Genomic DNA, 23,596 nt, shown 5'->3' on the forward strand with positions numbered 1-23,596 from the left:
ACCAGGACATAATAAACCAGGGACAGCTCACTTCTGGCTGCCGACAGGAAAGCACTTTCTGAAGTTCTTGTTGAGAATAACTTGAATTTCTGTGTGATTCCATAACCCTCCCTGCTCGTATGATTGTGACATGCCTTTTTCTTCTGTGTACACTCAGCATGGGGCCATCCATTGGAAGAGAAACTGAAAAGCATGAATTATTTGCATTTGTTGACACAGTTGTCTAGACATTCCTTCAAAGTTAATGGTTTCTCACGACAATTCTCCCCGTTCCATTTTTATGATATTGTGGCATTGTATATCTTAAATGTATCATGAGCTTCTTCAAAGAGACAGCCCGGAGCTTAGGTTGGTAGGGAACGATCTGTGATCTGCAGCTAGAGGTTTTCTCTCCCCCCCCCTCCATTACTATTGTTAACCCAAACCAAGCAAAAAAAAGCTTGTTTCCTTTTTCTTGCCCAAGTTCAGTACACGCCTCCCCACAGTGACAGAATACGAGATACGAATATTGCAGTAGCCATTTTCCCACAGTTTACAGAGCTTCAGTTTTTGTTGGATCTTGAGCAGCACACGGGACCTTCTGAGGGTGGGGAACTGATGGCTCTTTGTCAGCCCACAAATGTACTGGTGTACTTTATACATTTTAAGGAGCACTGGTGATAAGGGGGGGGGGGATATGTCTAGTCTGACAATCAGTTGTAGCTTGAATTTAAAAAAATGGAATTTCCTTTACATTTTTATAGACGAGATGAATATTAGTGTATTAATGAATATGAAGGAGGGGAAAGGTAAGCGCTGCACCTTATTTGAGACAGGTGTCATTGGGCTAAGTGCTGATCCCAGCACCGGATGCATCAAGTATGGCCTCATAAGCTCAGTAGTCATCTGTAATTCAGAGGTTGTTCTCTGCCCATGAGGATCTTCATAGTGTCCTCCATTAAAGGGGTGTGCTAAGATCCAGGGAGGCACACTGGGATTGCACACGGAATTCTTGGAATGAGAGGATCGTTTGTAACCATGTCCCACAGCAGGTTAATGAAAAGATAGAACATCACATTCTTAGGGAATGGTATACAGCTTCAGTGTCACAATTAACTGCATATATAAGCTATTGTGAATGCATTCCCTGAGTTTAATCATGGTATATTGGGATCAACCATCCTGCTCAGATAATTCCATTTGGTGCCAAGCTGAGTTGCCTTGGGTTGACAATCATCTGTATCAAGTAATTTCCTTGTCACCAAGGTTCAAGTATCTTTATTAATGGATCATTCTGGGAGATAAAATGAATGTATGATACATCAATGTGTTTGGCACCTATTTAGCAAGGATTAAGGTCAGTGAAGTTTAACATACCAGCCTATAGACTGCTGCTTTTCATTAAGTGGGTGATCTGAATTTTTATGTAGAAATTAATCCTTTTTTTAAAAAAAATGGTGCACCACATTGATGTTTCTAACAAATATGCCTCTAGAGGAATACCTAAAACCAATCACAAGCAGGGTTCTTGATTAAGTGGACCAAACATGTTTTACAAAACTCACCTCATTTAATGTTTGATGACTCATCTTGTCTTGGTGATTAAAACGTGAACAAACAAGAGGTTAGATAAAGGCACACAATATTGTTTTACCCCACAAATCCTGTTCTGAACCTCCAACATGCATGTCCTCCTAACCCATAGTCCTTCAGTTCATAACCTGAGGAAGAAAATGAGGTCACAGGATTTTGCGGTTGCCTGTTCCAAAACAGCTCACTTGTATATTTGAGAATTTTGTGCGCAAAGGAAATAAATAAATAGGTGTCATACTAGAGTGCAAGTTTTGCTCTTGTGCAAATCCAGATCATTTTGACATTCTGGCACATGAAACATCCCTAGCAGGTCATTCCCGTTAGCTCACATCCCGCCCTTCTGTCCTGTCATCTGAGTCTTGTCTGCTCTCGATCAGTCACCACACTGCGAATATTCCAACAGATCTACCTCGAAGTACAGCACCACCATCAGTTCATGGCTTTTAACTATAAAGTGTTGTCACGGTGATTTCATTGATATGTTACTCTATTTAAAATTGTTCTATGGAGCGGTGGTTTTGTGTAGGCCCTTTTTGGCGATAACTGTTGATGGCTTGGGACAGCCTAAATGGTGTTATGTTTCTTCCTGTTTTTACATAAGTGACTCTTGGATGGATTCTTCTGAAGGGGACATAAAGCAAAACTGAAGTACACCTCTTAAATCCATGCTTAGTAGAACTTAATTATTCATATCCAAAATGTTGCATTATGTTTAAAGACTGTTAAGATGTTCATTTCATGCCTTCAGTTATGCCTACATGTCCTTATAAAAGAAACTGATTGGGTAGTAGTTGATTAATATAGAATTGGGAAATGAGCAAATGGATGGGTTTGCGGTTTATTTTTGTAACTTGGCTTCATTTTTTCCTGAGTCAATCTTTCTGTTTGTTTCTTTTTAAAATGCAAACTTTTTTTAAAAAATAAAATGACCGATTAAATTGAAAACTGCAAAGCTTCTCAAGAGTGTTTTGCATTTCTTGCTTAATTCTGACCACATCAAAGACTTGGCTTCATGTAGAAGAAAAGAGAACCTAGCAGAATATAAAGTAATGGGGCCCCGTGATTGGTTTTCACCTCAGATTTGCTGAAGTGTTATCCTCATCTCTTATGAAGTCAGGACAAGATAAGCAAGAGGTCTTAGTCAGTGTTCCCTCTAAGATGAGTTAGTGTGAGCTAGCTCACAGTTTTTTAGTCTCCAGCTCACACATTGAGCGGGAGGGCGGGGTAAAAATCCAATTAAATAAATAAATAAATCGTTGTCTTAGCTCAGGAAGGATGGCTCCAGAGCAAACTAATTTATGCAGTAGACAAATCGCCCACTCACAACTAATGCCAATAGCTCACAAAGTAGAATTTTTGTTCACAAGACTCCACAAATAATGCAACTTTTTTTGTCATCAGTGTAGCCAGAGTGTCTTGTGAATCCTATGCTTTGAGTTCCATGATAGAGGAAAGGTTATAAACACAATAAAATAAATGTGACTTTCTCGTGTCCACAGAATATTGTGAGACCCAGTAGCGCAAATGACTTTACTGTGCAATATCAGCCTGTTATGTAGGGATAGGTGGTTAATAAATATTTTTAATATAAAACATTACATTTATGGGAGAAGTCTATCAATAGTTCATTATGCTACAAGCAGTATACATCCGGTTACCAGGTGCTGGGAAATGGCTTTGGCCATTTTCCTGAAAGTGTCAGCCCGCATCTAGCTGCTAGAGGTGGATCTTGGGTAGGAGTCAGGAAGGTGTGAAAATTCACCATTTCTGCTCACATTCTGCTCGCCAGCTACAAGCAGGGAGCTGATTTTTCAGTATGTTGTTCACCAGGTTACTTTTTGCATACTCAGGCAGAACAATCAGCAGTACAATCAGCAGAGCCAGTTTGGTGTAGTGGTTAAGTGTGCGGACTCTAATCTGGGAGAACCGGGTTTGATTCCCCACTCCTCCACTTGCACCTGCTGATGTGACCTTGGGTCAGTCACAAGCTCTGGCACAGCTGTCCTTGAAAAAGAGCAGTTTGTGTCAGAGTTCTCTCAGCCCCACCCACCTCACAGGGTGTCTGTTGTGGGGAGGGGAAGGGAAAGGAGTTTGTAAGCCGCTCTGAGACACCTTTGAGTAGCGAAGGGCGGGGTATAAATCCAATCTCTTCTTCTTCTATTATACTCCCGCACATTCTCACACAGCCCAGCGGCACCCCTAGTTTATTACGCCTCCCCTACACCGTCGTCGTCATCACTCAGCAGCCAATTGAATAAACAAACTAATTAATTGGGTCAACCAAAAATTATACATTAAAAAAAATCTTATGGTTTGGTTTCATTTAATTTTGTTATTGTTTTTCATCTGGCCATCCTTGCGCAGCCTTATGGAAGTTGTAGTACCCCCAAAAAAAAAAAATCACTTAATTAACTGGCAAAAATTAATTCACCAACTGCACTGATGCCAAAGCAGCTTTCAAGGCAGAAGGAAATGCAACCTCCAAACACTACAGCTACTGTGCAGCCGCAAAGCTGTTCAGCTGCTGTTCAAGCCAGATGGCAGTGAGGAGAGAATATCCAAGTTTTGGCTCCTGAAGGACTGTGGCCAGCTGAACCTGTTTGCTGCCAGGTTCTCAGCATCCCTAGCTGGGAGCAGCAAGGCAGCTCTTATGAACTGCAGCCAATAGTGAAGTTATTTTCCCTGCTCAAGTAATTTTATTTTTCTGCACAATCTTAAATAAACCTTTATCTCTAGATAGGAAAATATGGGGCTGGAAACTAGATTATCACACACTTCTCTGCCATGACGGAGGCAAGATCTGTGGCCCATAAATAACTATGTTGATAATTGTATTCCAAAGGTCTTGCCTCTCGCTCTAAAGGATGACCTGCTTCTGTTCTTTCTGCCAATACTCCTTAATTCACTTCAAGATGCTTTAGTGGATTTCTTAAATAACGCCTTTATGAAACTGGAACAGTAGTTTGAAAGAGTGCCGTACCTAAATACAATTCCCACTTTTACGGAGCTTAGGTGAAAATTTCAGTGCTGCATGGCTTTTACAATTCATGCTCAAAGATGTGATAAAATTAAAACTATTTACCCAGGCACTTCTCCGTGCTTTAAAAATGAAATCCTTTTCCCCCCAAATGGTTCTCTAGGATCCTGAAGTTTTGGGCCAGCCTTGTGTGGCCACTGTGCCTAAATTTATGCTCCCTCCAGTCCAGCGGTCATTAAAATAAAATCTTTCCTGGGCAGAGGTCTTACCTCTTGTAGCTTTAAAAAGTATTAGTTCATTGGGATTGCTACATGAATGCAAAGGTGAATAGAAAACTTCTTTTCAGCATTGCTGCTTCAACAGTCTGAAATCTCATCTACTCCTCACAGCAGGTAGTCTTTCAGGGGGGGGGGCTTTTCTCTCTTCCCTCCTTGACTTCCTTTCTGTTGAGAAAATGGAGCCATTGATGTTTCAAAAGGGACTTCAGCGCCTGGCAATCAGCTCCTACTTGCAGGATGTCTTTGTCAACTGCAGCTTGAATACATTTTCTTCTCATTTATTTCTGTTCTGGCAGTGGCAGACAATTCCGTTCCTATCACAAGCAGTATCTCTACTTGGTGTGTGTGCCTAAGCAGGCCATGAAAAATGTCTTCACATGAGACAATCAGATCTTTTCAGTCAATGAGATCCTCCTTTCATAGCTATGTGAGTTTTCCAGTGTAGTAAATGTGCGTGTACTGGGGCTGGATATCACTTTATAGCATCCCATTGCTGTGGAGGTATCAACTTCTGGTAAGTGAAAACCCCCAACAATGTCTCTCTCTTTCCCTGACTGTAACTTCAGATATTAGTTTTGTTGTGACTGCACATGGCACAATCTCCTAGTTACTTCTTAACAAGCACAAGAAAAGAAAGCAGTTGCATGCTTGACAATTACCCATGGCAAGAACTCGTGGGCACTCAATGAAATTGCTGAGCAGTCGGGTTAGAACAGATAAAAGGAAGTACTTCTTCACCCAAAGAGTGATTAACACATGGAATTCACTGCCACAGGACGTGGAGGCAGCTACAAGCATGGACGGCTTCAAGAGGGAATTAGATAAGCATATGGAGCAGAAGTCCATCAATGGTATAGACAGGAACTCTCAGGCTGGGGCAAGTGATGCTCTGTATTCTTGGTGCGTGGGGGGGGGCAACAGTGGGAGGGCTTCTAGTGTCCTGGCCCCACTACTGGACCTGATGGCACCTGGTATTTTTGGCCATTGTGTGACAGAGTGTTGGACTAGATGGGCCGTTGGCCTGATCCAGCATTGGCTTCTCTTATGTTCTTACATGGGAATGGAAATCTCATGGAAGGAGTTGGTGTAGCACATGAACACATGTGACACTGCCTTATTTTGAACCAGACTATTGGTCCATCAAGGCCAGTATTGTCTTCTCTGACTGGCAGTGGCTCTACAGATTCTGTAGCATCACCTATTACCTGATCCTTTTGGCTGGAAATGCTGAGGACTTCCGAATGCCAAGTAGATGCTCTGTCTTTGAGCCATAGCCACTCCCTTATGTGGATCTCTCCCTACAGACGAGGCAGGAGGAGACCATTTCACCTGATTTCTCCCTCCCTGAACTGTTGTGCATTTTATTTATGTGGCTTTTCTGAACCTCAGAGAATTTCTTTTTGAAGAAAATAGGCTGTTTGGGGATGGGGTAGGCAGGGGAAGATCTGCTCTGCCAATTCCTTTGTGAGCTTTCCAGCCTGAATCCAACCCAGGGTTTTCAAAGTGGACTGTCTGTTCATTGCTACTCAAATGGTCCCAGTGCAGCCACAGATCTCCACACACAGCACTAGCTACTGGGTATGGACTCGTTGGAAGACCTTGGGTCAGTTGCTTTGTGTTAGCCTACCTCACAGGGTTGTTGTAAGGATAAAACAGAGGAGGGGAGAATGATGATGCAGGCCACTTTTGGTCCCCATTGAATTGAAAAGCAACATGTAAGTAAATCAATATTCAGTCAGGGAATCCTGATAAGCTCCAGCTTATTGTGCAAACTGCCCCCCCCCCCCCCAGAAGGCATCTCTACTTGGATCTCCCTTACGGCCACAATGTGGAAACAGCTGCTATGGAAGTATTCGTATTTTATAGATGGTATCTGAGCCAGAAAACTATTTGAGTTCCTTAAAGGAAATTTAGACTTTTGACACCACCAACTGGGGTTGCCAACCTCCAGGTGGGGCCTGGAGATCTCTCAGAATTACAACTGGTTTCCAGTCTAAATTAGTTCCATTTCCCTGGAGAAAATGGATGCTTTGGAAGCTGGACACACTAGCATTAATACTCTGCTGTGGTCCTTTCCCTCTCCAAACCCCACCTTCTGTAGTTTTCGCTCCCAAATCTCTGGGAATTTCCCAACCTGGAGCTGGCTATTACATAGGGGTCTTCATGTTTTCCCAAATTCCCACTTTCCTGTATGTCTACACACAAATAGGGGCTAGTGACCCACATTGTGTCTCTTGAGCAACAGAAATCCATGTCTCTTCCACGTTACAGTGCTACAAATGTCCAAGTAACTTTTTTGCAACAAAACTTGGATGACATGAGCTGCAGTATTTAGCAAGGGTCTTTCGGGCGCTTTGGGGGTGAGGATGCCTGCAACGTGCTTCCTGGCTGGCAGCAGGTTCCTTCTTCATTTCAGTGGAGAACATGGCTCTGCTCGGACTCTGTTTTGTGCCCACAGCCTGCATTGAGGAAAACAGGGCGGCTCAAGACTGGAATCCACAGGCCTGCCTTAGGCGTGTCCAAAGGGCCTGCACATGCCCAGCAGACGTTTTCACTTCCTTTTTTTGAAGGGTAAGACCCCCATTGCTACACCACAAGCTGTCTGACAGGCTCTCCCTCCGTTTCAAAACAGGCTTGCCAGCCCTTATGAGGAATGGCTGTCAAAGGAATGCAGATCCAAACCTCCTCTGGGGGGTTCTTTCTACCCAGGCCTGTGTGTCGGAAGCTGACATTTCACATCGAGCAAACATACATGTCAAGGGAACATGAGGCCAAACCCTGTGGGTTCCCAGGGCAAGTGTGCACAAGAACCAGACTGTCGTTTATACAATGATACTAAGTTTATTCAGAAGATATTAATACAGAAAAATTATTCCCAACACATTATTCAGAAGTTATACAAAACAGAAAACAAGAAAGCTGGCTTCAGCTGCCTGACACTGTCCAGAGCTGCATTAGGTGGCAGTGGCACCAACCTTTGTTTCGATAGGAAGGCCTCAAATAGCATTGTCTGTGTTTCTAGCAATTGCGGGACATAGTCTTGGCCCATAGTCCATGAAAATCTCAGCTAGCTTCCTTCTCCCAGGCCACAGTTCAAGTCATAATTTTGGCCCATCAAGTCAAGCAATGATGGCATCCAATCAGAAGAGGTCTCCAAGAGAAACCTCTGGAAGATTACATCACCTCTCCCAGTCCCTCCCTTCCCATCACAGATCACAGGTTCCCATGAGAAGTTAATTAAACAGCTTCCATCTTTGGAAGATGATAAGAAGCTTGCAGGCTCCCAAAAAAACCAATTAGCAACACCTGCAGGTCAGCTTAGGCCCATCACCATTTATGTTAACCTTTGAGGGGATGGTGGGGAAGGTGCTTTGCTTCACAACACATGAAGCTTTTGGTTAGATATCTTTTGTTCCTAGATGCAAACAAGGAGACAACCCAGGGAAGGATTTAAAATATGCAACTCAGTTTCCTTCTTCTGTTCTCCTGACAGCCCCTGCTCTTCCTTCTCCATCTCTCTTTCCTATTTCAGCTTTCAGTATTTAGAGGTGTTTAGTCTGTCCAGCAACACACCACAAACTGTCTAATGGAGCAAACTTCTAAACACCAACAGTGGACTAATCTACAGCTATCAAAATACAGCAATATCTATTTCTGTGATGGAGCAGGTTTAGCCTCTGCCTAAACTGCTTGTACAGAACTAAAGAGATCATTTTTGGTTTGTATCTAGTCTTCAATAAATAATAAAATGCCTTCCAAGAGAACACGGCTAGAAGTGTGATACTTCCTGGCAATGTAAGTATCTGTCACGACTGTTTTTTCCAAGGGGTGCTAATGTGAGAAGAGTTCTTCTGTTTGGCTTGGCAATGCCATTGCTTAAGGGCATTAACTGGCGACATTTCAGGACCAAATATTTGTTATGTGCTGGGCATGTGCTGAGTTGTGGGTGTGCTACCAGACTTGCAGTCAGACATACATCACAGGAACTCACCTTAAATAGTGCTTGTTTACTCTGAGCTGCGAGGGAGGGAAAGAAGCTTCCGTTTTCCCTCCCATCCCACCTTTTCCAGCAGAAACAGCACTGGGGGGCTTTTCACCTGTTTTCTCTGGCTCCACGTGCCCTAGGAAGAGCACGTGGAGCCAGAGAAAAAGGCAATAACCCCCAATGTTTCCACTGGAAAAAGCCCAATGGAAGGGAAACCCGAAACTCCTCCCCCCCTTGCAGCACGGAGTGGACAAATGCCGTCCAGGGTGAGCTTACCCAATGTACATCTGACTGCAAGTTGGGCAGCGGACCCATGACGCTACACATGTTGGGCATATTGTGTCTCTTGGCCCACAGAACTGTAGCTTTAAGCTTCGATTTCCACATTAACGTCTCTTTAAACATTGTGGGATCCGGGTTCCTTTGCTTTCCTCCTTGCCAGCTGTGGTGGTGGTGGAGGAGGAGGAGGAGGAAAGTGCCATCAAGTCGCAGCTATGGTGACCCTGGAAGGGTTTTCAAGGCAGGAGACCTTCAGAGGCTGTTAGCCATTGCCTGCCTCCACATCACAGCCCTGGTGTTCCTTGGAGGTCTCCCATCCAAATACTAGCCAGGGCCGACCCTGCTTAGCTTCCGAGATCTGATTAAACTGGGCTAGCCTGGGTAGTCCAGGTCAGGGCCTTGCCTCCTACAAATAAGCTGAAAGGTCATACATGTGACTGTGATTCGGAGGTCTCTGTTGTAGTCATCGATAGTCTTTTTGGAGTCTTACAGGTCTCGATGGCACAGATTATACAGGTAAATTGCCAATATGAAGTTTGTCAAAAGATGTCATTGAGTGGTTAGTATAAAACTAGGGTAACGTCTGTCCTGTAGCACAGTTTGACCTATTCTCCTCTGAGTGTGATTTCTGTGCCCTTCCATGCATTGAACGTCTGAGGTGACGAGAGAGGAGGTCCTAAAACTGATAGACAACTTAAAAACTGAAAAATCACCAGGCCCAGATGGCATACATCCGAGAGTTCTGAAAGAACTCAAATGTGAACTTGTGGATCTCCTGACAAAGATATGTAATCTTTCCTTAAAATCTGCCTCCATTCCTGAGGATTGGAAGGTAGCTAATGTCACTCCCATCTTTAAAAAGGGTTCCAGAGGACATCCGGGAAATTACAGGCCAGTCAGTCTGACGTCGATACCGGGTAAATTGGTGGAAACCATTATTAAGGAAAGAATTAGTAGGCACATAGATGAACAAAACCTATTGAGGCAGACTCAGCACGGTTTCTGTAAGGGAAGATCTTGTCTCACTAACCTGTTAGTGTTCTTTGAGGGGGTGAACAAACATGTGGACAAGGGGGATCCAATAGATATTATTTACCTTGACTTCCAGAAAGCTTTTGATAAAGTTCCTCATCAAAGGTTCCTAAGTAAGCTCAAAAATCATGGAATAGAAGGACAAGTCCTTTTATGGATCAAAAACTGGCTAATTCATAGAAAACAGAGAGTGAGTATAAATGGGCAGTTCTCTCAGTGGAGGGTGGTAAGCAGTGGGGTACCACAGGGATCAGTACTTGGTCCACTGCTTTTTAACTTGTTCATTAATGATTTGGAGATGGGAGTAAGCAGTGAAGTGGCTAAATTTGCGGATGATACAAAGTTGTTCAGGGTGGTGAAAACCAGTGAGGATTGTGAGGCACTCCAAGGGGATCTGTCAAGGATGGGCGAGTGGGCGTCAACATGGCAAATGGGGTTCAATGTGGCCAAGTGCAAGGTGATGCACATTGGAGCCAAAAATCCTAAATATAAATACACATTGATGGGGTCTGAACTGGCAGAGACTGAGCAAGAGAGAGATCTTGGAGTTGTAGTAGATAACTCACTGAAAATGTCGAGACAGTGTGTGACTGCAATAAAGAAGGCCAATGCTATGCTGGGGATTATTAGGAAGGGTATTGAAAACAGATCAGCCAATATAATAATGCCCCTATATAAATCAATGGTGAGACCTCATTTGGAATACTGTGTGCAGTTCTGGGCACCACACCTTAAAAAGGATATTATAGCTTTGGAAAAAGTGCAGAAAAGGGCAACTCGAATGATAAAAGGGTTGGTACACTTTCCCTATGAGGAAAGGTTAAAGCGCTTAGGGCTCTTTAGCTTGGAGAAAAGACGACAGGGGTGACATGATCGAGGTTTATAAGATTATGCATGGGAAAGAGCAGGTAGAGAAAGAGGTACTTTTCTCCCTTTCTCACAATACAAGAACTCGTGGGCACTCCATGAAACTGCAGAGCGGTCGGGTTAGAACGGATAAAAGGAAGTACTTTTTCACCCAAAGAGTGATTCACACATGGAATTCACTGCCACAGGAAGTGGTGGCGGCTACAAGCATGGACGGCTTCAAAAGGGAATTAGATAAGCATATGGAGCAGAGGTCCATCAGTGGATATTAGCCACAAGGTATAGCTAGGGGCTCTGGGGCAAGTGATGCTCTGTCTTCTTGGTGCTTGGGGGGGTCAATAGTGGGAGGGCTTCTAATGTCCTGGCCCCACTGCTGGACCTCCTGATGGCACTGGTATTTCTGGCCACTGTGTGACACAGAGTGTTGGACTGGATGGGCCTTTGGCCTGATCCAACATTGGCATCTCTTATGTTCTTATGTTCTTATCCTCCCCTCCCTTGTTACAGAGGAATTACTCTCGGCCCAGTTCTCTAATTATTCTGACTAGCTCTTTTATTTTTAAAAAATTGCTTTTAAAGTGTTACAACCTTTGTTTAAAACCCTTGGAACGGTCTGAATAGGATTTGTAATGAGAAACTGCATGCCACTGTCTCATGAAATAATCCAGGACTCTGCAAGAAACAAGAAGTTGCTTTGATATCCTTTGGGTCATGACTGCTGGGCCCTGAGGATGAGTCTTGCTAATTCTTAGCTTCAGGGGGTGATTGTCTCATGTACAAAATGTTTGCTCAGAACTTGGAAAACGCCATCCTTACACCCTGAAGGTAAACAAGGTTTTGTAGCTGACAATAATTCATTTGGATGTGATGATCATCAAAAAACAACAAACAAGAAGAGTCCTTTGTAGAACTGAGAATTACATCCTTAGCTTGAAAGGGACATACAAGCATTCCATGAGAGCAAAAGTACCAATATCGAATACTCTGATCTGTCGGTTTTGTCTATTACATTCATATTCTGTCTGTCTCTTACTGTGGAACCCAAGGTTCCCAGGAAATCTCTTGTCCAGGCCTGACCAGACCCAGCCCTCTCTAGCTTCAGCAAGATTTCAACACTATGTGCCTTCCCACAATACCCTGGGACTGGCCCTAGTGCTATTCCAACATCAAACACAGCAACATCTTAACAGGTAAAGTCTCCAGAAAATGTGTCAGCTTTATAAGTTTCTATCCCTCATGGTTCCAAAGGTAGTCTTGAAATTGCTTAGTCAATTGACAGAGGGGCAATTCACTGATATCCAGTGGTCAGGGACTATGCCTTCAGTGCTCCAGAGCTCCCAGTGACTAGCAGAAAGAACAGGCTACTTGTTCGTGTGTTCATCTGTGCAGTCACATCCATGGGATTCTGTATCTGTGCAGAGCAACATGCAGAACTTTCTAGAGCTCAGTTAAAAAGGATTTGAGTGGCTAGCCCCTCCCAGCTCAAGGCAGAGGGCTCGAACACTTTCCCATCCTACTCCATTCCCACTCCATTCTTTCCTAAAGCAATGCAGTGGGCCAGAAACATGCATCAGCATGGAGAAGGAGGGCAAGTTGTGTGGCTCTGCTGATGGCCACTTGAAGAACATCAGTTACAGGTAAGCAACCTCATCTTCTTCTTTGTCGTCTCCGTGCAGGCACACCAATGCGAAAATAACCAGCTGAGCTACCTGAAAACAGGTAAAATCGGGAGAATGAGGAAATGGGAATTGCCCTGCTTAAGGCGGGAACAGGAGGTACAGATGGAGAATGCAGATGGAGAAAAGCTTCCCAAAACTTCCTATCCTGTGGCTGAGAGCAAAGATGTGACCTTCTGGAAGACAGCAGGATACAGAGAGAGAGTTGCCAGACTTGGGGAGAGGAAAGAGGAAGGTCTTGGGAATATAAGTAAAGAAGATATTGTAGAAGTGAGGAAGCAGAACAGTTTAGTGAGATCCAGCAAAAAGAAATTGTAATTCAAGAATTAGTCCATTTGAAAAGCTGGAATGGCAAGCAGGCGGTTTCTTGCCAGGGGATTATTTGTCATGCCCCTGAGCTTCAGTGTTGCTACATCTGGATGTAGTAAGTCTGCCCTGGTCCTATGAGAGGTGTCCTGAGCCAGAAGGAAGCAGATGAAGCTTGCAGTGACTTCAGTGCAGGAGTCTCAGGCAGGGCTCGAGTGCAGAGCCTCCAAGGCCCCCGTGGGGTGATGAAGATGTGATCTGGATTGTCCTGTGCTATTTTGAACACTCACAGGGTAAGTGGTAAGGGGAGGAAGAAGCAGAGGAGTTCCTCTGACCACGGTACTAGAGAAACATCCCCAGGGGCAGTCTATTCCCCACCCTGTGCTGCTGAAGACTCTGGTCACTGGTAGTAACAGCCAAGGCAAATGCAGCCTATCAGCATCTAGCCCTGTTGGGTAAAGACTTGACCCAGGTGGGCAGGGACAGTCTTAGCCATGGGGCAACCGGGACAGCTAGCCCAGGCCCCACACTGAGGGGATGTGGTAGAGGGCCCCTGACCACCCCGTTCCCAGGGTGCCACTGCTCCAGGCTTCTCTGCCATCCCTGGAGCTGCCGCAGGTGGCAGCCTTTAGGGCAGCAGGCACCGCAATCAGCTATAAGGTAGTGGGTTCCCCTCTCTGTCTGCTGCCCTGAAGCTGCCCCATTCCCAGGCATCAGGGGTGGACTGGGAGACAGAAGCAGCCTTGGAAGGCCCTGGCCTGATGGAGGGGGGGGCAGAGGAAAAACAGGCTCTCACGGGTCTTGGGCTGCCTGCTTGTGAAGGCAGCTGCTTGCACCCACCCGCCTGCTCAAGGTGACCGCTGCTCACTCCGGTCCCATCACATGGGGCATGGGCTTCCCCTTGCTTGAGACTGGGGTGACTCTGGTGCAGGGGGGGTGGCAGCAGGGATTCTGGGACCTCATTCAGGACTTTCCCCCGGGGCCCCAGGATCACTAGGACCACCCCTGCGGGAGACCACTCCCGGAGCCAACTACATGGACAGGTACTGGTATGATTCGGTACAGTATGTACCAGTCCCATAGGCAGCAGCAGGAGTGACAGAGGATGTGTGAGCCTGTTTCACACACACGCACGCAGACCTCAGTTTTAATGGAATACTTTGCAATCATGTAATGTTGTCTGTGGCTACCTGGACAACTTTCCCCTTTTGCATTGGCAGAAAAGCATGGTGGGTTTTGTGGATCCCAAGAGCTCTGGCACATGAGTGTGGGCACAGACTACTGGTAAGATTATACTTCACTGTCTGTATGCCCCTCACAGTGGCCCCCTACCCTCAAAGAGAACTGGTTATGAAGATGGATTGAGGGGGTAGAGGGAAGAAGAGGACCCCTCACAATAAGTTGTGGGGTTTTGCCCACCACTGGAAAGCATGGAGGGAGTTACAGTACCTTGGACAGTGGGGTCTGACAGAGGCCAAAAGGCAGGTAGGAACCATCTGAAGTCTGATGAAAAGTACCATAAAGGTGGCAGTGCCAGGGATGAACTTGTTAGTTTGGATCAAATAGATCAGCTTCAATGAACAGATGTGCCTGGTAGTGTGAGGGTGGGGATTTGCAGCACTGACTGAAGGCCAAAATCCACCAGCAGATGGCTTGCGTATGGCAAAGATGGTGAGGAATTTGCTACTCTAAGCCAGTTATCTATGTCGGGAAATGCACAAAAATCCTTGGCAGCTGTCATGCAAGGTAATCATCACCAAGCACTTTGTGAAACTCTTGGGGGCTACTGAAAGCCCAGAGGGGAGTTTCTGGTCGTGGTAGCAGGTTGATCCAATGGGGAAACAGGAACCTTCTGTGATGAAGAAGCCAAATTGGAAAGTAGAAATACGTGTCTTTGAAAATGACTGAGGCATTTGGGTCCCTTGGGTCAAGAGTGGACTGATAATGGAGTGAGAGATAGTTCAGAATATTCTGGAGTGAATATCTCTCAAGTCTAGGACGAGATGAGCAGAGTTATTCAGTAACAACATGGCTGACACCAATGCTCCCTCTAAGCTGTGGAGTCTGTGAGTAAAAATTCTACTTTTGGAGCTACTAACGTTAAAGTTGTGAGTGTGCAATTTGGCTACCACATAAATTAGTTTGCTCTGGAGTCATCCTTCCTGAGCTAAGACAAAAATGCGTGAGCTGGAGGCTAAAAAAACTGTGAGCTAGCTCACACTAACTCAGCTTAGAGGGAAGACTGGAGCCCACAACGTTGACCTGAGGAAGGCAGAACAGCTGATCTTTGGGAATCTTTGGCAGTACAAGGGAAACTCTCCCTTGTGCCTTTCACTCAACATCCAAATTGGGCACTTTGCTACCATGCTGAAAGTACTTTTTAAAGGTGGATCATTGAACTGTAAACAAGCAGTCCAATGTGGGAACAAATAAAACTCCAAGAGAAAGGAGGAAAATGGAAAGAAGAGAAAAGTTAGTGAAAGAGAAGCCCTGGCTCACAAATTTGGGGGAAAGGTTCCAGCAATGCAGCTGATCATGGTGGTTGAAGAAGATTTGAGCATAAAGTTATGCTCTTCAGTGTTATTTTCAGGTTGGGTGGAACTGGCTGCCAAAATTCTGTGAGCTTAGCTTTAGGAGGTTCTCTGCATTGATCTGTACAGGCTCAGAATCCCATTGGTGAGCCTGCACAGAGGCTACTTGAAATAAAATAAATTCCATAATAAGAATACATATCGTTTATTTACTAATTACAATATTTATACCCCACTTTTCCTCTTAACTCAGGGTGGCTTACAGACATAATTAAAACATTACACGTTTGAACTAAATTAAAATAGCAAACCCAAATATCTCCTCCTCCAAAGATGCCTATTATTCATAGTTCATCAAAAGCCTTGTAGTGCCTCCTAAAAATTTCCAGGGTGGAGGCTCCCCTCACCTCTTCAGGAATCCCATTCCACAGAGTGTGAGCCATGATAGAAAGGTCCAGGGCCCTGCTCAAAGCCAGTGAGGCTACTTTAAGTGGGGGCACAGCTGGGGTGAGGATGACACCCTGATGACCATAGTTGGTGCACAGGGCCATATTGGGAGGAGATGGTCCTTCAGAAATGTAGACCCCAATCTGTGAAGGGATTTAAAGATCATAGCCAACACCTTGAATTAAACTCTGAAAAAGCAAGAGACAGTCAAGCACTGACTGTGGACTGGGAAGGAGGCAAAAGGAGTGAGAGAAGCAGAGAGGATTCCAATTCAAGCCAAAAAGGGAAATTGCTTCTAGTTCAGAGAAGTAATCCTTGTCCAGTGAAAAGGGAGATAGCACTTAAAAGAGGAGTGATCCCTGGTCTGTGTATATAGAAGGATCTCAGGAACTTGGTCATATGTTCCTGCCTTCTAGATTTTAAGAGTCAGTGAAACTCAGAAACCTATGCTCGAGTGTTTCAGCAGAAACTGAAAAGAAAGCCTCTCTTCTCAGTTTTAAACAATCTTCTTGAATAGCGGAAACAGTTAGTTGATGGCAACAAATTATCTGGAGTTAGTGTGATTACCTCAGTTTTATTATGGGTCCACCTCATACATCCTACAGATTTCACCTGACCATTTCTCCTTTAAGTTAAATAAAACATTTTATTTATTTTGAACTTTCAAAAGCCTCTCATGTGCCATTTCAGAAGTTGAATATAAGAAGGTGATTTTGTCTCTTGCCTCAGTTCCCTGGGCTGCATCAGCATCAAAAAATGTATATTAAAGTGACTGGTGGGACAGCCATAGACAAACAAATAATAAGAAAATAGATCTAGGGGCTGCTTAGCAAGAAAGAAGAAGAAAGGGAAAATCCTGCATGTGAGGGAGGGAAGCATGGTCACCATACCTATTTAAACAGAAACCACAAAAATACTATAGTGAATGTACTGCAGGGGTCAATAGCATGGCTGAAATTCAGAGTGAGTGTGCACATTTCAAATTAATGTTGAGTGCATTTGCAGGATCAGTGCTCCTGTCCATATGAGCACCAGATGGGCCAGAGAAGAAAACAGGTTCCTGCTCACCCACACCCCCTCCAGCATCATGTTCTAAAGCTGTGTGGCCCTGAGGCTACAGCTTTGCCCCATTCTGGCTCTTTTCAAGAAGGGAATCAATACTAGTCCATTATATAAGCAGATGAAGACCATCAATAAAAGAGTGAATAGCTGGAGTTGAGAAAGCAATCATAGTGGATTTCATGATTCTATCAAAGGACTTGCCTTGCTTTACAAGGGCCTTTGGGTAACTGGGAAAGGAAGCCACAGCATGGATGGAGGGACTAGGGCTGCCAACCTCAAGGCGGGGCCTGGACTTCTCCCGGAATTATGACTAATCTCTAGACTGAAGCGCAGCTCCCCTGGAGGAAATGACAGCTCTGGAGAATAGACTAAGGTCTACAACACAGTCTAGGAGAGACAGAGGTCCTACAGCAACATCACATGCCCACTGCACTCCCTCCCTCCCCAAGCATTGCCCCCAAAAGCTCCAGGAATTTCTCAAGCTGGAGTTGGCAACTCTAGAAGGGAAAGAAAGACAGACTGATACAGTTTTGCATAGGGCTGGTATAGACCTCTTCCCTGTGCACTGACTCATCATGCAGGGAGGGAGAGCAGGCCTGAATGTGCTGGCCTTGTCCCCTACCTCCACGTGGTCATCTGAAGAGCGCAACACACACACACACACACACACACCCTGTACTGTGATCAGAGGCGCTGCTTTCAGGACATTGCCCATCATGGTGAGGAAGTGTGCAGGAGGCCACTTCCTCCTAGTGGTCGCACTCTGCAGATGACCAGGCAGTCACACGGAGGCAGGATGTGTGGCCAGCATGCTTTTGCCCATTTCCGCTCCTGGTTGGGGTGAGTCAATGCGCAGTGGAGTCGCTGGTACAGGGCAACAGAGCACCCGAAGGAAAGCAAGTTCTTCATCCCTGAGAACAGGCCACACTGTTGAGAGTAGGTTTGCAAACGTACCAAGGGGGTCTGGAGATCTCCTGGAATAACAACTGATCTCTGGATAACCAGGATCAGTTCCCCTGGGAAAAATGGTTGCTTAGGAGGGTTGACTCTATGGCATTACCTGCTAAGGCGCCACCACCAGATCTCCAGGAATTTCCCAACCCCAGAGCTGACAGGCCTAGTTGAAAATCCAGAATTTAAAAATGAAACACAATGGCATAGCTCTTGGGCAAAGCAGGGCTGTAGGTCCAGGATTGCTAAACTGACTCCAGTCCAATGTTCCCTCTAAGCTGTGGAGTCTTGTGAGCAAAAGTTCTCCTTTATGAGCTACTGGCATTAAAGTTGTGAGTGAGTGATTTGGCTACTGCATAAATTAGTTTGTTCTGGAGTCATCCTTCCTGAGCTAAGACAAAAATCTGTGAGCCACAGGCTAAAAAACTGCGAGCTAGCTCACACTAACTCAGCTTAGAGGGAACACTGCTCCAGTCTGATTCATTCTGAACTAATTTAGGCTAAGAATAATGGTGGTAATTTTTAATTTATCATATAAAGAAATACATACAATTCTGAAACTCTGCACCTTTTATAACTTTAAAATGAAAGCATTAGAGTGTATAAATGTTAAAATACACATGTAAAGGTAAAGAGTAATGAGCTACAGCAAGAGCAGGGAGCTACAGTAAGCTGAACTGTGTAAACAGCTGGTGGTGTGGATGATCTTGAGATGGGCAGCCTAGCCCGGCTGCCTCTCCTTCCTCTTTTGTTACATAAATAAACCTTGAACTAAAACAATCCTGAGACGCTGCAGGAGCAGGACAATACATTTAGCAATGGCGCCCTCTAGTGGGAAGCCATGGGAAGCTGCTCAACAAGCAGAGCGAGGTGCCTTTGAAGGCGGCGGCGGCGGCGGCAGCAACAGCCTCTTGGCCTGGTCGCCAGCCCATTATGTCCTGCATTGCACAGGCAACAAGAAGCTTAACCCTGTCAAAGATTGTCTCCTGTTTTTACAGTGCGATTACTGTTCGCTGTATTGGCAGCTGGGCTGGGAACTTCATTTCCCTCACCCACTGTCTGATGGAGTGCCCCCCACCCCCCCCCCCCCCGCAGCTCTGCCTTCAATAAACTTCCTGGCAGGCAGACATTTTGCAGCAGGTACAGCTTTTCCAAGTATAGAAAATGCAGTGCATGAGCAGGGAAGTGGCTGTGGCACCTATGGCGCCTCTACTGTTCATGGCATAGAGCTAGGGGATTGCCAGCTTCCAGGTGGCACCTGGAGACCTCCCACTATTGCAACTGCTTTCCAGACACCCAAGATCAGTTCCTCTGGAGAAAATGGCTGGTTTGAAGGGTGCAGCCCTGGGTTCTTCTAGGATGTGTTTGATGGGCTGAAGTCTCCAGCTGTACCCATAAGCCAGTTCTTCTACAGGAATGAGATACTGAAGGCTCTCCCCTGGACATGTATATGATGCCACATTTCTCATTTCCTTATTCCTCCAAATCCTCCTTTTCCACATAGACTTTGATCTGTATCCAGGGCATTTTTATTTTTGGAAAAAGAAGTGCCGGAACTCTCAAGAGGGAAATGGAGTTTTCAATCTGTATATTGAACATTCATGAACTTTTAAACATTTTTAAAAGAATTTTGCCAAAGAGGCTCCGGAACTCCATTCCAGGACATTCCCCAAGAAAAAAAGCCCTGTCTGTATCCTTAACCCACAAATGTATTCAATTTGTGCCAGCAGTCGGGGTCGTAAGTGGGGGGAAGGCAGGACCCCCTCTTCCCCCTGCTCCACAGTGGTACCAACCAGAATCAGGCCCCTGCAGCACGGTTAAAAGGACCTGCCTCATGGCAAGTCCCTCTACAAAGTGGCAGCACATCCCTGGGGTGAACCCAAGTGGCGCTGTCCCATCTAGTTTGGCCCTCAGGTTCCTCATTGTCTCTAGGCCTCTATAGATGACCCATTCTCATATTCCATCTATGCATGTAGAGCAGGAGCAGACACCAGTGCCCTGGCTCTCCTGCCTCCGTGCAACCGCCAGCTCATGGATACAGTGCAGACAGAGGAAGTCTAAGCTTGTGTGCTTCCTTCCCATGATTGAGAAGGACTCTGTTTCCTGAATGGGCGGGAAGCTAGGTACACAGACTTCTTCTGTATGTAGACGCTTCGGTCACAAGCTGGCAACCATGTGGAAGCAGAGGGTGGGACCAGGGTCCTTATGCCCACTTGTGTTATATGTGTATTTATCAAACGCACAAATGGAATATCCTTAGAGGGTGTGTTTTAGATGGTAATCTCCTTGGGGGCTAGAAATCTATTTTCCCAGTGTAATTCTGTGCCATGTATCTTTAGGGTTCTGCATGATTTTTCTAGTAATAGTGTTGGGTATATCTGGGGTTAAATGTTTGTTTATGTTACTCACAGGAAGTCACATGTTTCTCATGTAACCAATGTTCTTTAGCTGTAGAATGCCTGGGAATTTTCTCCCTGATCTAGGAATTTGATTGGGACAAAAGTGTCAAGGTATATTACCATTTTATGGCTTCTCTTCCCGTCTTTGTTTGGTGTTCTGAAGAACAAGAAGAGTAGCCATAATCACTCTCTTCTAGTTTTGTCTTTGTAGAGTAAGGATGTAGCCGATTATGCTCTGTTGTTATTTTCATCCCAGTTACCCTTCCCGTGCTAGAATTTAGTAAAAACTTTATATTTTAATCACACATGGACTCTCAGTCTGAATTATTTGGCTCTGCTGGACTATCTTATCTCTGCTAAATACCATTTTTTCAGTATCTCACTATCACCCAACAAATAGTTATTAATAATTTTAAACAGACAGTATGTTGGATCATTGCCCTTGGGTTCAATCAGGATACTCCAAAGGAAGGGTCTGAAAAGAGCAAGTTAAAGTCCCCCTCTAGCAAGGACTGCTTTCGGCTTGTTTTGGGGGCTACTGGCAGGGAGGGAGGACTGGCAGCAGAACACTCAGATGTTTGGGCTGGCCTGTACAGGCGGGGGTGGGTGGGAAAAATGGGTGGGTGGGAAGGAGAGGGGTGGGAAGGGCAGTTGGGTTGTGCCCTAAGTGTTGGAAGCTTTTGATACTAGTTCACTTAACAGGGTTAAATATTCATTCCCCTTTGAGAGCTTCCTGTCTGCATAATCAGCCCCCAACATGTCACATCTCCATGTCGCTCCACGCTGGCAATTGACTGCCCTCCGCACCTATGCACCGATACCTAATGCATGTCAACACATATTAATAAACAGTGATCCTGATCTTTGACTTGCCTGTAAAATAGCAACTGTTTGTAAAGAATCAATTATGCTCTGACATTAGACGCATCCAGGCTGTAATGGATAGTGTGACTCCAAGAGCCAAAAGGGCCATCTGGGATCTTTGACCTTAACCTGATGAGTGAGAGTCCTTCTCCTCGCTACTGCATTACTTGTTAGTAGATCACCACCTTGGGAGCCTGTTCTCTGGATGGAGTTGTGAGGCACGACTGTAAAATAATAACAAAGTGCCATTAACAAAGCAGATGGAGGAGATGCAGAATGGCGTGTGGACTGCGGAATAGAACGTTTGTTCTGTGCCACTCAAATAAATCTGATCGCAAATTAGGACAGAGCCGTTAGCAATATGGGCACAAGGAGTGTCAGGCTGGTGTTGATTATGAAGGTCCATGGGGGGGGGGGGGCAGCAGGACTAGCTTGTGCCTCATTTGTGGTCTGCAAATCTACAGAAACTGGTCATGTATTTCACCCATGGAAACATCAAGTGGTCATGAGGTCAGCTGAGCAGTATGGTTTCAGTTAGGCTGGGGATAGGGGCAAGACTGAATACGTGACCTAAAAAGGAGGGAGACTTCCATAAAAATGGTAGGAGGAGTTCAAAACCCTGAATGCTTAAGTCTGGCTGGGCCACAAGGGGGGGGGCCCAAGAGGGGGGGGGGGGGGGGGGGGAGTGAGCTCCATTTTTTACAAAATGCTGTCCAGAATCTGCCTGCTGTGTGCACTCTGTTTGTTAACCTCAGAAGCATAACTAATTCAAATGACATTTTTGTTTCATTCTGGATTCAAACCAGCAAAAATTTTCACTGTTTCTCTGGAGTCATTCTACTTCATCTGCCATTTCCCTACTCTTTCTTTAAGTTTGTTCCCATTGGGCGGTGAGGGTGAGTGGAGGACCAATGAGGAGAGGGAGTGACTTTGCAGATACATGCGTGACAGGGACCTCCTCCAACCAGAATACTTTGCTCACGTTCACACCAAACAGTGTCAGCTCTGACTGGCATTTCTGGTGCACAGCATTTCCCACAACCACACTGCTGGCTCACTAGGCTTGGGGAAGACCTCCATTCCGTATAATCAAGGGTTAAAGGATTGCCATGGGATTACCGTTTTGAAGCACCAGGTCCAAATCCCCACTCTGCCATGGTCACCATGAGCCAGCTGCTTTCTCAGCCTAACCTACTTCAGAGGGTTGTTGTGAGGATAAAATGAAGATGGAGAGAATAATATATGGCTGAGCTCCTTGGACAAATGAGCTCCTTTGGTCTAAGCCAGGCAGGGCTGGTTCCTCCAGGGAAAGGGGCAAAGGTCTTGCTCATCATCTCTTTGAGGCAGAAAGGGCTGCTATGTTGCTTGCTGGGAGGGGCCGGTCAAAAAGCCAGTGGCCAGTCTGCTCTTCTCCATTCATCCTGCATCCAAATAGCCGTCTGGCTGCGTTCCAGAGTGGAGGCTCTTGGGCTTCTCCCCTTCAGCTGTTAAAAGAAAACAAAAAGAAAACGCACACACTCACTGCGGTGATGTGAGACAAGAGAAAGATGAGATCCAATCTCTCTCCTCACTGAAAAGCAGCCTTGGGGACACCCAGTTCTTCATGCCCCCACCCTGTAAACTGGTGGTGGGGATGGATGTGTGCCATCTTACAAAAATAGAGTTTGTAGGTAAAGAGAAGGAGATGTTATCTCCTCCCATGTTTGATGTCACTATGTGCAGCATCTATTTATCTATTTATTTATTCGATTTATATCCCGCCCTCCTTGCATAGCAGGCTCAGGGCAGCTTACAATAGGTTAAAATACATTAAAACACAGAGGCATTGAAACGATGCAATATTTATTTATTAGGTTAGTTTTATTTATTAGGTTAGATTTTTAAACCGCCCTTCCCTGTGAGACAGGGCTCAGAGTGGTGTACAACAGCAAAAATCTCTCCCTTATTATATTTGAGTAGTGGGTGCCAAAGTTCTAATTCTAAAATGCACTCCCTTAGTGTATGGCTGATGGAACTGCTCCTCAGCATATATCGCCACCAATCAGAAGGCAAAGCCCGGGTCCCGCCCACACCACAACTGCTGCGACTGTGTACCTCACCGGACGCCATTTTCATTTTGCTCGATTAAGAGGATTACGAGGGCACTATTGATTCGGTGAGCTGCCTTCCCCAGCGCCCACTCAAACATGGGCGACGGCGGCAGCCTCTGCTCGCCCGCCTTGCCCCCGCCCGCAATCCCGGCCTGGCGACCGGCCTTCGGGCGCTCGCCTCGCCCCCCCTCACACACTCCAGGACCGGCGAGTGGCGGCTCTGGCCTTCAGGCACCCGTGTCGTCCCCCCTCACACAGTCCCGGCCCAGCAAAATGACTT

The sequence above is a fragment of the Gekko japonicus genome, unplaced genomic scaffold (assembly GCF_001447785.1).
Source record: "Gekko japonicus isolate JY-2015 unplaced genomic scaffold, Gekko_japonicus_V1.1 scaffold110, whole genome shotgun sequence".
Taxonomy (NCBI): domain Eukaryota; kingdom Metazoa; phylum Chordata; class Lepidosauria; order Squamata; family Gekkonidae; genus Gekko; species Gekko japonicus.